Source organism: Tiliqua scincoides, chromosome 2 (assembly GCF_035046505.1).
Source record: "Tiliqua scincoides isolate rTilSci1 chromosome 2, rTilSci1.hap2, whole genome shotgun sequence".
Taxonomy (NCBI): Eukaryota; Metazoa; Chordata; class Lepidosauria; order Squamata; family Scincidae; genus Tiliqua; species Tiliqua scincoides.
In genome coordinates, this window is record NC_089822.1 from 244,749,484 (window position 1) to 244,764,290 (window position 14,807).

Genomic DNA, 14,807 nt, shown 5'->3' on the forward strand with positions numbered 1-14,807 from the left:
CTCTCTGGGCCGGGTTTTGTTGGCCATGCTTGTTGGTGGGCAACTTTCCTGTCGCTTTTGGGGATGTGGTAGTTTTTCGACCTGGCTGGGAGGCCTGTCAGGGCCTGCTGGACTGTTGTCATTGTTGGGCTCATGGGGGGGGGGGCAACTGCCCCAAAGGAAGTTGAGTCCAAAGCTGGACACATCTTTTTCTTTAAATACGTATTTATTTCTTGCATTCTGCTTTTTGGCATCATGGTGGTGGTTGTTTTTAAAAACCATTATTTTGCCTTTCCTCCCTCTAGGATTGCCGCTATATATTTAGAATCTTGATCTTTGCATCTGCCCTCCAATACATTTCCTGTGTAGTATACCTGGAGTGCTACAGTATGGGAGCTGAACACAAGGATTAGAGAATCAATAGAAGAGAATCAATGGCTGATGAATCTCATGCTTAAATGCAAATTTCTGGAATATAACTATGGTCCCTTACTCCACCCACCCCCCAGCTAGATTGATCATTTGACACATTATTTCCTGCAGAAGCTTCTGGTTAATTTCACTGCATTTCAAATAACTTGAGAGGGTCGGCTCCCTGACTTGCAGATTTTCTGTTTTGGAAACAGTAAATCTGACTAGGACAGACCCAAACTGTGGGTCTGGGATCCACCAGTGTAGTGAGTCTCAAATTCTCTAGGAGAATTTGAGCTGCAGTAAGTTATTGCGGAGGCAGGGGGAAGGAAAGGTGAGATTATGGTAGTGAGTGAGGGTTTCTTTTATTTTTAGATAGCCAGAAGTAGCAGTGATAGCAGCATGCGAGGTGCTGAAGCCGCTCACCATGTCCTCCTCTCCCTGGTCCCTTCTCTTTGCCACTGCTGAAAGGGTAAGGGGTTCTAGGTGGGGAGGGGGGGTCCCATCAGGTAACCCCCTCAAACCCAGAGCCATGTCTGAATGTGTGTGTGTGAAAGAGAGAAGAGGGGGAGCTTTCACCTAACCAATTTCAGTTCGCTTTTTAGTCCTTGCAAGTTTATTTTGCTTATCTTACGAGCAAGTAATGAGAAATTTCTATCTCAAAATAAATACTTGATGGCGGAGAGTAGCAGAGAGCTGCAGTGAAGAGACCTCTGCTGTTAAGTCAGAAATCTCTGTGCTGTCTTGTTCCCTTTTCCTATCTCGCGTTTTGGACATAAGAGCTGAGTGCGCATTTGCTCCTGTGTTAATTTCAGAAAGGGCCAGGTGCCGCTTGGGTATTTCATGAGCCTAGTATCTGTGTGTTTTTATTAAGGACATATTATTTTTCCTAGAGGGAGCCATCCGCATATCAATTTATGTACATTAACACACCTAGTAAAACTCCTTAGGAAATCTTTTACTACGCATACCAAGTACCTATCATTCAAAGATGGATATCTGGGTGTTTCATTGCGCTTCTCCCTCCCCCCTTCCTTGATGTACAAAAAGCGATTAGAGCTTATTATGAACTTATTCGTCCCCATAGTCGTTATTTTTTATTGTGGCTGGCAGAGTTGTGACCCACTTGAAGACCTTTTGAGAAACTGCCTGTAATCTCATACTGCGGATGAAATTAACCTGCGACTGGTGTAAACAGCAATTGCTAGCCCTTGTTGGTCACGTCTCTCTCCCCACCCCTTTCTTTCCTGCTCTCCTTTGTTTAACCCGAGAGAGTTACAATTATTTACAAATTACCTGCCATCTTGCACCATCTGGATAACTGTTCATTTATTCTGATTATCCTGATCAGCTCAAACCTCACCTGTAATTGGCAAGATGCCTGACAACTGCTGTCTTCGCCCCCTCCCATCCTTTTCTTTTTCTGGCTGTCCATCTAACAAAGCTTGAACATTAGCACTGAAACTTCAAGCCTTTCATTTCCCTGAGTGTCATTCAGGTATCCACGAACAAGAGCAGCCCATGACAGACACCTGTCCCATAGCAGTGACAAGGATTGAGTTTGTAGACAGCGCTCTGGCCACCCCAGCAGGAAGACAACTGCTGACAGAACTATTTTAGGTTGGCTGAGTGGGTTGGTCTTACCGGGCAGGGAGCCCTTCAATCTGATTATCCAGCTTGTTAGAATTGAGTAGTTTCTTGCAGAGCCACATTCAGGGTAGACTCAGGGGGTAGGAGTTCTGGCAAAATAAAATATTTGTTTGTGTTTTTTTTCACCGCTGGAAGGAAGATTTGCTGCCTGTGCTGGTATGCTGGGAGCTTGTTGTAATGAGGGGATGTGCTGGACTGAACTGCATGTTGGCACTGTAAATAGGTGTTACCTTTACTCAGTGTATATCCCCTATAATACCTTGGCAACATGCACACTTTGTAAATACACTTGGATCTATCCTTACTTATAGACGTGCACTGCAGAAATGACCAGGATTGCCTGTTACTAACTTCCCCTGGTTTTCCAGCGGCATCCTTTCTGGGGAAATCGGATTTAGCCTGAATTTTCATGACTTAGACCAGTGGTTTCCAAACTAGGAGCTGCAAAAACCAGCCAGGGGAGCAGAAGAATCCTTGTGCAAAACTCACTGCCTTATACAATGTATAGCATTGTAGCCCTAATGGGGAGCCATGGTCCAGTAGCCCAGTAGGTCAAAGTAGCCGCCCAGTGCTTTTTTTGTAAAAAAACCAAAAAAGTAAAGAAAAGAAAAAAAGGTGCAGGAATTCACAAAAAAAGGCAAAAAAAAAGCCTGCCTGGGACTGAACTTTAAGGAGTTTTGCAGCCTCAGCTGGGCCCCCTTTTGGCAACTGGCAACCAATCTTTATATTTTGCAGCCATGGAGAACCTCCCCACCTAAAAAAAAAAAAAAAAATTATTCCTCATGGGGATTTGAACCCCCAACCTCTGGCTCCACAGACCAGCACTTTTGCAATTGAGCCATAGGAGCTCCTAGACTCAAAGTGTTTGGAACTAATACTTGAGGTGCTGATGGCCACCAGCTGGGTTCAAGACCTTATATATTAGTTCTGAGCACTTTGGCTGTAGGAGTTCCTATAACCCAATGGAGAGGGTGCTGGACTCAGGAGCACAAGGTCAGAGGTTTGAATCCTGCCTTAGCCAGCAGTGCAAAAAGCACTTTTGACTACAGGAGTTCCTATAGCCCAATGGAGAGAGTGCTGGGCTGTGGAGCATGGGGTTGGAGGTTCGAATCCCGCCCTAGCCAGCAGGGCAAAAAAAAAAGGGGGGGTGGAGTTGGGTGGAGCTAGTGGGGGGGGAAAAGGTGCCGGAACGCCATTCTGGTTCGTTCTATTACAAAAAAAGCCCTGGAGGTGCCAATCAAAAATGTTTGGGACCCACTGCCTTGCTCTATGTTGGATTTCTGTAGTGCATTCTTTGTGAGTCTCCCCTTGAAGACAGACTGGAAACTTCAATTGGTTCAGAATGTGGCAGACTTTTGTCCGGAGCTGACAGGCGGGATTATATTTGGCCTATTTAATTGCATCATCATTGGCTTCCTTCTCCCCTCCCCATCAGCTTATGATGCTAGGTTTGACCTTCAATGCAGTCAGAAATCAATATAAGTCAGGGATTGACTATTCACCCATAAACCCTCCTTGATTTGTGATCATTTTCTGCTACCCTTCAAGAGAGGTTCATTGTGATAAGGGAAAAGGCCTTTTCTTTGAAATATATGGCAGGTCTGAGCATTATTCTCGTGCAAATGCAGGATGTGCCTTGTCTTTGTGCAGGGACTGAATGAGCATCTGCAGATGCTGTGTCTAATGCACAATATTGGTCAGTCTTCAACACTACAGTGAGTGCTGGCAGAGAGTGTGACCTGCAGGCGGGCAGAAGCCTTTCACAAGTCAAGCAATTAGCAGGGCAATAACCCAATCACCCTCTAGTTACTTAACCAGCCTCTGCAGCCTGCCAGTTTGCTCTCTCAACCTGAGGAGCCCACAGAACATACAACAGGTCAATTTACACTCCAAAGCCTTTGGCTTCCCAGCCAGAGTCCCCACTCGGCTTGTAACAGGTGCCAGGCACAGTTACTGGGCATCAAGGTAGCATAAGGCCAAGTCACTGGAAGCCAGTTCCATTTACCACCAGGTTCCCCCTTCTGTGGTTCCAATAATCCACACAGCTGTAAATAGATAGGATTTATTAAAGGATAGAAATAACAAGACAGGCACTTTGCTTAGACATCAGTTTAGGAATTTAGAGAGAGCATACAATACACACCAACACTGAAATAATAAAAACTAACTCCTAACACTACTAAGACTAACTGTCAGTCACCAAAAGTCTCACATCAATACATCTCAATCAGTTCATCAACCGTCCCTGCTGCGGTCAGAGTCAATCCACCTTGGGACAGAGTGATCAAAGCTCAGGCACCACAGGCCAGAGTAATAATAATAATAATAATAATAATAATAATAATAATAATAATAATAATACAGGTATTTCTATACTGCCTTTCTTGGTCCTCAGATTTCTCCTTAGACTTTATTCAAGGCGGTTTACATAGGCAGGCAAATTAAATCCCAGTAGGGATTTTTACAATTTGAAAGAAGGTTTCTGTCTTTCAAGAAACCACAACATTCAGGTGCTTCTTTCTTGATCTGGTCGCACATTCTGGCCTCCATCCTCCAAAGCTCAGCAGATGGAATACGCTCGGCTCAGCTTCTCAGCTGCTTCAAGGTCGCACTCGACCTTCAAGTGGCCTCGAACTGGCGACCTTCGGATGTTATCTTCAGGCAAATGGAGGCTCAACCCTCTAGACCAGACCTCCTGCCCAAGGATGTAGAGTAGATCTCTTAGAGTAGAACTAAGACCAAGGATGTACCTAATCGGTGATTCTTATAACTGACTTCAGTTCAACAGCCAATCAGAAATCGGAACCAGCCAAACTTTTGAGAGGAAGATGTGCAATCAAGTCACTTGCTCATGGCGGATCGCCCCCCCCGCCCATCCTGAAACCAGCAGCTGGAACAAATTCCCAATCAAGGTGTCCTTGGCCAATCAAGCCACCCTGGGAACAGCTGTCTCTTAGAAATGGGGGCTGGCTGCTCCCACATCCCTCCAAGAAGCTAGCTCCTGTGGAATGTCTTAATTAGCAACTTTTCACAGCTGCATCTGGCTAGCATGATTTCAGACAGTTAACATGGCTTCAGGCAGAGGCCTATACTTTGCTATTACCAGTTGTGCCTTTCCCGTGACAGTGGGTGGGGACATTTCAGAGAGAAGACCATGAAAGGGAATACAGGTGAGTCCTGTATCTGTGGATCCCGTATCGAGGTTTCACTTAAGCGCAGATGTGGGAGGCCCCCTGTGCCACCCGCATCCTCTGGATGCTCTTCTGAGCCCTGCATCCACCCGCTGCCTCTGCAGGAGTCAGAATGGCTGTTTTGGCAAAAAAAAAAAAAAAATCACTTCTGGAAATGACATTTTTATGCCTTTAAAAGGCATTCGGAAGGCTGGGGAAGCCCTCTGGGAAGCTCCCCTTGTATTTGGAGGGGAGGGCGCCCCTGTTGTCCACAGATTCAGCTATCCATGGGCCAGCTGAGGCACTTGCCTCAGGCAGCAGATTGCCAAGGGATGCCCACCTCGGTCTACCCACCTTTATTGCTCCTTCTCCTTATTCCACTCCCTAGATTGGAAATGGGAAAGGGACTAGAGCAGAAGATGTGCGGGAGGAGAGGAGAGTGGTGGGCTAGAGTGTCTCTTTTCCTCCACACTTCCTCTTTTGTTTTGTTCCCCTTTTCTTTTTCCAAGCCAGGAAGCAAGAGAAGCACAGATGGGCACATCAGCACATAAGATCTTGGACCATCCCTGTCAGGAAACATTTTGGCCTCCAAACCCCCCAACCTCCTTTTTTTTCTTGAGAAGTCCAGCAAATCAATATTTGGTACATTGTTGATTCAGAATGTTATTGATCAATGACAGCGCCATCTGGTACAGGTGTGCGCCAGTTAATGACAGGCATAATGAATTGCTTCAACTAGCCCTTGCGCATAGAAAAGGAGTGCAAAAATTTATGCACTTGATTTTAAACTGTTAGTAGATGTTGCACGAGTCCATCTACGAGTCCATTGATCAGAGTGGAACTAAGCCGAGTTTGAAGTACTTAAGAAAGCTGTATAATTACCAAACAAATCACCCCTGGTTTGCCTCCAGTGCCCCCATAGCTTCTGAAAATATAGACAAATGAAAAGAGCTAATAGGTGGAATTGATTTATTTGAAGTGCTGCCTGTCTTTTCCACTTTCTTTCTGACTGCAAAAAGGTTGTGGCAGACCTGGCTCCAGATGTCTGAGGCAAGGTATAAAAGGTTTCAAACCATGCCCTGTTTGATTGCATTTGTCTGGGGGAAAAATGGAATAAGATTAATCTTGCTACAATGATGTTTAGCTCTTGAGAGCGTTCTCACAGACAGGAGAGGATGTTTCAGACGCAAGAAGAACAGACCTTTCTATTTTCATTCTGCTCTGGATAGCAAAACGGTGCATTGTGATTGGTTGGCTCCAGTGTGTGGTTAATTGGAGTTCTGCTAGAAGTCTATTTGAATTTAAAATATTGGGAGGGAGGGGTGGGAGGCAGAACAGGCTGAAGATCCATGCCTGAAAGGGCTGCTTAACCCAGCAAATTAAACCAAGAGCTGGAAAGGCTCAGCTACCCAGAAATGCTCTGACCATAAATGACCTTTGCAAGCTCTGCTCTGACGCCATGTTTTCTTCCAAGCAGATGGGTGACGGTGAAGATTTTCACTTTTCCATTTATTTCATTCCTAAATAGTTCAGTCCTAGTTCATCACTCCTTTGGAGCTTCTATTCTTTGGTGTCACTGTGTTTTGCCTGCCACTTTCTGTCTCCATAACCTGCTTGCTAGTACAGGTGTGCACCACTTAATGACAGGTATACATGCTCCAATGTCCATCGTTATATTGTTAGGTTGTTAAGCAAACATTCAGCCCCATCTAGTGCCTTTGTTGTGTAAACAGAGACTCCTTGCCAAACATTAGCTGACTGCACAGGCTACTAGAGACAGATTGCCTCTTCTTTGCATTGAGAGCCTCTTTGTTGTGTAAACAGACACTTTGCTGCAGGCTGTGGGAGTCCTGACTGCCTCATTAAGAGTCTCTTTGTTGGGCTTTGACCACTGTCACATATGCAGTCCGTTGTTAAGCAGAATGTTGTTAAGCGGCGCACACCTATATTATTCCCTGAATAAGATTTTCTCTCATTTTAGGCTCCACCCCTTCCCTCAGGCATGATGACTCTTAAAGTTGCAGGCCTGGAGCATGACACTCCTTTGTTTCTCTGCTATCTCTTACACAGTGGTGGTAGAGAAAGACCATTGGTTGAGGGGAGAGTGGGACAAGGAGCAACTGGGGTAAGGTGGCGCCCACCAAGGATGAGGATAGAGGGCTGGAAGGAATAAAAGGAGAGAGAAGAGGACAGAGGAAAAGCAGGTGCTGGCCTCAGGGAACAGCCAGACAGCCAGACAAGGGATGGAAGAACAGGGAAAGGGAAAGATAGAGAGGTCCCAGGAAGGGGAATCTGGAAGAGCCTGGGGCTAGGCGAAGAGTCTACTGGGTGATTCAAAGGAGGTTTCCAGGTTGGAGCTAGAGAGGGTCCGATGCGCACGTTCAAAGCCTGAGAGGCTGTTTTGAGATTCGGAGTGAAGCCTCAAAATGGACCGCAGTTGATCAAACCCATAGAAATATGGCATAGGTTTCCTTCAAGTGGAATGTCCCAAAGTGCAAGCTGTACCCATGTAATTGTCTGCTGCTGGAGTATGTTTCAGAATTGTCTGCTATTGAAATAGGCTTGAGAGAAACAGACAAACAAAAAACACGTACTATGTATTTAATGTCAAGAGGTGGTATTGCATTGTTGGATGACAAATTCCCAATAAAGACTGTTGCTATTTGCCGCTGGAGAGCATTCTTGAAAATCTCAAATGTGGTGTCAAGTGACAAGGTTATGTTGTGGAACAATAACAACATCCACAAGAAATGCAGAGTAAATTGACCTGCGTAGGAACCGCTCGCTGTATGTGTAGCTTTAGATTGCTTTGGCCACGGTCAAACGTGGGTTAAGATGTTTCGTATGAAGTCTCTATTTAATCTTCAACACCACTGAGAGGGTTTGAAATGTAGCCTTGTGAATTTCAGTGGTGCCGGACTCTGCTAAATCCAGCGAGCTGTGATGTGTTTTACTGTTTGACAGTTGGGGCTAGCATTAGGAGCCTTTGGCTAAGAAACAGGACAAAAATCCAATAAATAGATGTGTTTCATAAATTCATAGTCTAATTACCTCCAGATTTAACAGTAGCTCCTGGCATCCCAAGAGAAAGGACCACGATAGACATTTCTGGAATTCAGAGACATATCACCTGTCTCCAGCAGCCATTTGATACACTGCTTCTTTTCCATTAACTCCATCTCATTGTTTATATAGCAGCGCTTTTTCTGATGTTCACAGTGCATTATAGTCATCATAACAATGCTGTGAGATACCTCACTGTCATTCCCATTGCGCTGATGGGAAATGAAGGATGAGAGAGTGTACGTTTCCCAAAACGTCCTTGCGTGGCCATGACTGAATCAGATTTGGATTTAAGCTTCACAGATTTACGTGGTAGATCGTATTGGCTTAAAAGGCTCTTCACAATATGGCCACACACTGCTTGCTTCTGATTATTGATGGGCAGTCCAATTCAATTGATGGCCAGAGGGAAGACTGCAATCTTGTCTCCATGTTGTCCCCTTGCCAGAGCAGGTAAGCTCTTGTGTGGGAAGCAGGATTGGGAGGGTGGAACGGGGTGGGAAGGGAGCAAAACTGGACAAGATGAGGGGGAAAGACAGAATGGGGAGGCTATCAGGGGCTGGATCCAATGGTGATTGCATGCACTAACTCCTATCCTCTTTATTCATATCCTCCTTGCTCCTGCTCAGTTAGAGCTGGTGCAGGACTATGGAGACCCATTACACGGAGGGAGGTGTAGTGGGAGGGTGGGAGGCTCACAGAAGGAGAAAGGGATTTAAATCTTGTTTGTCTTCTGAAGCCTCCCCCTCTCTCCCTCCCCCAGCATGCACCTTTTCAATGAGGCTGCATGGGCAGAGGCAGGGAAGGATAGGATTGGACTATTAGAGTCACTATGGTATATTGGGTGGAGTGTTTGCCTGGAATGGAGAGAAATGGGTACAATTTTTTTCTTGGCAGTGAAGCTCATACTTTCTCAGGCCAATCTCTCCTACAGGAATGCCTTGAGGAGAAAAGATTGAGTGAGGGCTTGAGCTCCTTGGAGGAAGGATGGAATAACAATGGAGTAAATATAATTGAAATAATAATTGAAAGAGAGTATATGATACACCCCGAAATTTTTGTCCATCTGTGAGGCGTTCTTTGATGGCGTATGAGAGGAGACAAGAATGGATAGACCTAAGTGGAACTTGGCATGCAGATTATAGAGATGCAATATAGTTCATGCTGAAATTACCGTAAGAATAAGTACAAAGCCAACCATTGACTTAAGCTAGATTGTTACACAGGCTGTTACTCTGTCAGATGCCAGCAAGCAAAGCCAAAACTGGCTAATGAGATGTGTTTGTGTGATGAAAACTTTAGAACAAATGCCCATTCCTGCTGTGAATAATGGCACTGTCAAAAAAAGAGATTTGATATGTGAAAAGTCTTCAAAAAAAAATACTGTTGGCGGGAGAAAAAAGTTCAATTTGTTATGTGAGCACTTCAGTGGTGTGAAAGTTGACAAAGCAATAGACTGGAAGTCTAACTATTTCTCTGGCTACTGGGGGTATGTGTGTGACACAAATTTAATCAGCCTTTGAAACACCTGGTGATGTCACAGAGTCTGCAACTTTAGATAGTCCAGGTAGGAAAAGAAAAGACTAAATATTTACAAGTGCTATCAGGAAAATAATATGGGGTGGCTTATAGTTACTAAAGCCCCAACCCTATCTCCCACCACAAGCACCAATGCAGACAGGTCAAAAAGGAATGTGTTGCATTCTGTGGTGGGGTGGACGACCTGAAGGCAAATGAGAGGTAGGTAAAAATATTTTAAAACCTACCTTCATGTAAGCCCTGGTGCTTTAGACATACATAACCTATTTTGGTAGCAAATGTCCAATGTGGGAAAAGGGGTGAGAAAGTTTAAAAAGAGAGGATAAGATCTAGTGAGCACCATTGCGGTCAGATCCACCCCATCCCTTCCCTGCCCCCGGTTCCTCCTGCAGAATGCCCCGATCCTCCCCTCCCCACCCACCCATCCCCACCACGTACTTACCAGCACTGGGGGATCCAGGAAGGCTACTGCCACGTTGCCTCTACCACTCACCATTTCCGGCAGCAGCCCAGCAGCATGCTATACGGCATCATATTTTGTGATGCGGTAAGTCTGGCCACGCTGCCGGAATGCACGTTCCGGCAGCACAACCTAATAGGGTTGGGCTGTAAATGACAGAGAGGTACAAAAATGGATAAGCTGCCTTTTTTCCTGAAATGGATTGTTTTCTTTCTGTATCTTTCACAAAAATCCTTCTATGTGCTCCCATCATTTCTCATCCTGATTACTGTAACCTTCTTTGCCGGCCTTCCCTTCTGCTGTATTTCGCTTCTGCAGTTGATCGAGAATGACTCTGATAAACTCATCTTTCTTTCCTGTTGCTGCGATGATGCTATCCTTCTCCTGACATCTCTGCGCTGACTTGCAGCTCCCCTCTGCTCCTGTTTCAAGCTTTCAGCTGTTACTCTGGAATCTCAGCATTTCCCCTCCCGCCAACTGTGTCTAGCTTTGCATACTTACTTTCAAACTCAGCTTGAATAATCAGCCCATTGTATAACTGAGCTGTAGTTACTTAACTGAGGTTGATGTTAGTGTTTCTGTGTCTCAGAAATCATCCTGCATTTTCAACCACAGTTGCACTCGTTCAGTGCTTGCTATTCAGCACCCCTTTGTTCCCCATTCCCCACTGCTATTTCTCCATGCCATTTTACTTCCTTTCATTTTCTCTTACTGCTGTTCATTCTATAAGGGAGAAGTCATGGTTCAATGAAAGACTATTAAATCCATGGCATCGCCAGGTAGGACTGGGAAAGGCCTCTGTCTCTGTGAAGAGAAAACTTATCTATACCAGGGATGTCAAACTTGTTTCATACAGAGAATTGAAGTTAGCATTCATGGGGCCTGCTGAGAGCTGGAAGTGACATCATTAAGCACTTCGTTCTCACATGGAAACTCATTAGCTGCAAATGACAGAAGAGAAAATGTGCAAATCTTGTTCATATTTTCAAGATATGAGAGAACTCAATTATCATGCTGGGAGAACTCATTTATAATGGGGGGCTGGATAAATTGCTTCTGGGGGCCACGTCTGGCCTGTGGGCCTTATGTTTGATACCCTGATCTAGACAGACCAATCATCTATCTCAGTGGAAAGCAGCTTCTTATTTTCTTCTGTTTTGATGGTTTTGGGTGATCCATGTGATTTCTGTTTATAATCATTGGATGATTTGTCAGAGGCAATGATGTAATAGATTCCTTAAACAAAATCATGGTGGATCATATTAAACAGCAGTAAGTTAAAATGAGGTGATGGACACAAAGAAAAATGGCTCTAACAAGAACTAGCAACCAGAGAAATGTAAGGGCATGAACAGACTAAAAACAAAATGGATGTCTGGCAAAGATTTTTTTTTTTTTAGTAATTAGTTCAATGACACTGAATATGCTAATCACCAAGCAAAGATTTTCCATTCCAGGGATGGCTATTATATGCCTGTGATCTCCAGCTATCCCCATGACATATCTAGGAGGGAGAAGTGAGAAGCTGCTAACTATGTGATAAAGCTAAATTGGAGGACATGGTATTTCCAGTTTTTCAGTGTTGCCGTGCATTCATCCATTCTTAGCCAGAGGTTCTTGAGGCCTTTTCTTGGTTAGAAGGTGGGCTATCCAGTGGAAGAAAAAAATATGTGGCCTGTTGCCACTTCCAGCAAAAAAGATGGCGGTGTTTGACTTGAAGCTGGACTTGACTTAACAGCAGGATAATTGCTTTAAAAATGTATTTGCCTGGAATAAATAAGTATTTGTCTGCCTGCATATAATCTGAGGGTTTGGTTTTGTTGGTTTTATAGTTGAAACTTTGCAATGGCCTGTGTGCTGTACACACAGTATGCTTTTACAGTTGATAGTCAAGCAAATGCCAAGTTAGGGAACATTTGGTGCAGCTACTCTATGCTACTCTATGTCTTTGTTTCATCCAGTCATCATATTATGGTGTTCTTGGAAGAGCTTCTGCCCCTCTGTCGAGCAACGTCCCAGTCCTCCTTCAAGCCCTGCTGCTTCAGCAAACATACTGCTGGCTTGAACTCATTAAACCACAGAATAAATCCTTCCCAATCATTTATCGATTCCTCTGAGATCAAGGAGAGCACTCTACTAAATGACTGCCATGGAGCAAGAAAGTAGTGAGAGTCTTCCTAGAGTTGTGGATTACAAAGTTAAGGAACTCTTCCTCCACTGGTCTGCAAAAGTGTGTATATTTTGGTGGAACTGGATGTCTCGTTCTGGCAAGTATAGAAAAGTCATTAGCAGATAGGTTTTCATTTGAGTAGATGTTTAGAGAAAGCAGGCCTTTGCCTCTGAAGCAACAACAGATTGGTTCAAATTGCACCCTTTGCAGAATTGGAGACAATCAGAATACACAGTGAGGTTTAGTTATGTTGGATCCAGGATAGCTAAACATTATTGCTGTTGTGTATTGCAAAACCCATTCTAGTATCTCCGATCCATTCCAGAGTTTTGATGGAACTTGTGGGATGGCAGAGATTGACTTTACAGGGCTACGGGGTTCAATTCTATCCCCTGCCAGTCCATAGCTTGCAGTGCCATTCATGGTGCCTGATCTGCATGCTAACGGAGGGTCAACTTGACAGCCTCAGGGCACAAGCCTAACCAGGTCTACTCAGAAGTAAGTCCTATTTTGTTCAATGGGGCTTACTCTCAGGAAAGTGTGGTTAGGATTGCAGCCTCAGAGAGAGAGAGAGAGAGAGAGAGAGAAGTAAATATGTTCCTTACTTGCCTCCTCGTAGTGTGACTGGCTGCCGGACCTATGCCAGCTATTTAGCTGGTGTTTTGGTTGATGGTATAAGCCTACAGCACTCGGTATTCCCAGACGGTCTCCCATCCAAGTACTAACCAGGCCTGACCCTGCTTAGCTTCCGAGATCAGACCAGATCGGGCATGTGCAGGGTAACAGTTGCTGGTGTACTTCCAAGGAAACTCAGGCAGTGGGTCCAGGCTAGGAAAGGGAGAGGATCTCAGTGTACTTGGCTGACACTGAGATCCCCCCTTCCTACCCTTAAACTGCCCCCAGTCTGGACCATTCTCCTCCCTGTGCTTGATCTCTAATGTAACATGTCATGGGTACAACCAATGAGTTGATGATGCAATTAATATATATTTATATGTAGGAAATATCACCGGATGGCACCAACATACGAGTAGTATGGTTTATTTTGGAACAGGAAAGTAAAAGGACTAAATATGGCAGTACTTTAAAAAGTACTAAACAACAACAAAAAGACAAATTTGAAAAACCTTGCTGAGGCAGTGCCCTTGTGAGATGTTTCATTCTTTATATTAAATGTTAATCTGAGACACATTCTGCCTTGTCCACTTTCTCCTTGCTTACAAAAAGGAAACAGTGGTAGTCCCGGCTCCAGGTGTCTATCAGGAAAGCAATAAAAAGTTTTCTTTCAAGTCAGACTTTGGTCTGATTATACCTGATAGACAAAATAGATGCTAATTTCAAAGCCTGACTTTCAAAGAGACATTTCTATTAGTGTGTCAGCATAATGGAAAAGGAGGGAGCATTATATGGGGAGAAAGTGCCAGAATTGTTTTGCATGATTGCATAGTTTAAATACTCCTTCACTTGACTTTTCAGAATCTACTTGTAGTTAACTTTTTAACTGACTAGCAGTGAGTGTGAGACCCAACATGACCTGGTAGGTGTATTACTCCTGCTTCTTCAATTGTGATTTTATCTGTAATATACGATTTATCTGTAATATCTTGTATATAATACAGTAACAATGGGTTCAGAAGGTCTAAGAACATCATCCATGTTTTGTTCAATATATAAAGCAGTGTTTCTCAATGTTTGTCCTCTGCTGTACCACTAAGCATTGGCCACCCATTTGAAGTACCACCGGAAGTAACTGGTGATGACATAATTGCCAGGTACGTCTGGGTTCGGAGGCCAGATGCAAAGTGACAAACAGCAGTAAGAGACTCAGGGCCGAATCCTATCCAATTTTCCAGCAGTGATGTAGCCGCAATGCAGCCCCAAGATAACGGAACCAATGTTCCCATACCTTAAGGGGGTTTCTGTGACTGCTACCCCATCACAAGATGCAGTGCATACCCCGCTGGCATGGCAGCACTGGCACTGGAAAATTGGATAGGATTGGGCCCTCAGGGTGGACGGGAAGGCTTTTTCAAACATGGAAAAGCAAGCTTTGGAGCCTCCTACTCCTACTGTCTGTTGTATCACATTCTTGGTGTCACTGCCAGGGGGCAAGTGTTCAGGGTCCTGCAAGTACCACCAGACACCACCTCAAGTACCACTGCCTGTACCACTGGTTGAAAAACACTGATGAGAGCATTAGAAGAGCCCCGTTGGATCAGGCCAAAGGGCCATCTAGTCCAGCTTCCTATATCTCACAGTGGCTCACCAAATGCTTCAGGGAGCATACAAGACAATAAGTCACAATATGCATCCTGGTGCTCTCCCCTGCATCTGGCACTCTGAGGTAGCCTACCTCTAAAACTAG

General features: G+C 44.6%; 1 protein-coding gene and 1 pseudogene across 13 annotated transcripts in view; one reads left to right on the top strand and one right to left on the bottom strand.

Annotated features, from left to right (window-relative positions):
* The window catches only part of FHIT (fragile histidine triad diadenosine triphosphatase), a 1,225,929-nt gene that overhangs the window by 579,647 nt on the left and 631,475 nt on the right, over positions 1 to 14,807 (top strand). The gene's annotated exons all lie outside the window — the stretch shown is intronic.
* LOC136642880 (5S ribosomal RNA) lies at positions 13,120 to 13,236 on the bottom strand (annotated as a pseudogene).